This window comes from Raphanus sativus, chromosome 3 (genome assembly GCF_000801105.2).
Source record: "Raphanus sativus cultivar WK10039 chromosome 3, ASM80110v3, whole genome shotgun sequence".
Classification (NCBI taxonomy): Eukaryota; Viridiplantae; Streptophyta; class Magnoliopsida; order Brassicales; family Brassicaceae; genus Raphanus; species Raphanus sativus.
This window is the reverse complement of record NC_079513.1, coordinates 7,201,732-7,203,283: the sequence shown is the minus strand read 5'-3', so window position 1 is coordinate 7,203,283 and position 1,552 is coordinate 7,201,732.

Below are 1,552 nucleotides of genomic sequence, written 5' to 3'. Positions count from 1 at the left end.
AAGCAACCTCCAACCATATTCAATTGATCCACACCATTCAATAGGCCATTTAAATAGATTTCTTTGTCTCATCAACCATTAAATGAAATTTTGTTATTTTACTATCCAACATCTAACAATATTTAGTAAATAAGATAACCTCCAACCATATTTATTTTGTGTATAAATAATAGATTTACCAAATGAAAAAATCACATTTACTAAATCCAACTTTCTCCATCCCACTCATTCTTTCTTTCTTCTTGTTTACAGAAATGAAAAAAAAAATAGAGCATATCATTCACGACCAAGAAGATAAGTTTATGTCATGTCTACTTAGAATCTTCACAAGATCCCATGTTAGCAACAATCAAACTGTTCACCTCTTTAAATATGAAGGATGAAAAGCTATTGGAGTGCAGAAGCCTTTAAAAAATAAAAAGGATAAAGAGCTTTAGAAATTCTCTAAAAGAAGATTTGTACACACTTGCAATAGGTCAATGAATCCTGTCCAATAGGGAACAACTGAAGATAAAAATTTTGTATTTATCCCACCTTCATATATGTTTTTCACGCGCTTTTAGTCGTGATTAAGTTTTCAATACAAGTGGGAACAAAGAAGATAAAACATATATTTCTACTGACACTCTGACATTCTCTGTTGTGAAGAGATATAATCTATATAGGGGACATAGAGGTAATTCCACATTCAGAGACATTACCTGTGTGCTTAATTAAGAAGTTGTTGTATATGTTTTATTATCTTTAGTTTCTTGTATTTCCAGCCAAATACCTCTAAATTTAATTATCTTATATATTTATTCTTATATATATGAGAATTCGTAACTGTATTTTTAAATATTCTAATAGTGTTTATATATATATTTAAATGTCGAGCTTTTGTATTCCATGATACATAAAATTTATTTAAAAATCTTATTTACGAATTGACTCCAACTATAATGCGGTAAAGCTGTTACGGACATTCAATTTAGTTATAATGATGTAAATATTGTTTAATGTTTTGTTGGACCATTTAAAACCTAAATGAAAATATTTTTTCAGTAGATAAAAAATGAAAACTCAGTTTTATTTAGATTAGATAGAAATAGGTGCACGTTTAATTAGATATAATTTCATTTGGTATGTCATGTTATTAATGTAATGATGTATTGTATGTTTAGTCACAACATTTTAAATAAGTCCAAAACTAAAACATGCCATGGTAACTTTCAAATAGGACTCTAATTTAACAGAGTAGATAATTAACAGCAGTGTATTGCATTGTTGTATAATGATACACTTCAAAATTCTTATATGGAAATGTTTAAATCTATAAAAAATCCAGGTCTCAGTACATTTTCAATATTAAATTTCGAAATTAAGTATTTATATATTTGTATACGGCATATACATTAATTAAACGATATCGAATATTTACATTTATTATATATATATTATATATATAATATACTATAGTATATATGTATATACATATATATATATATTCAATCCAAACATCTATAAGTGATACTTCATATCATATAATTTTTTGATCATTGGTATCTTTTTG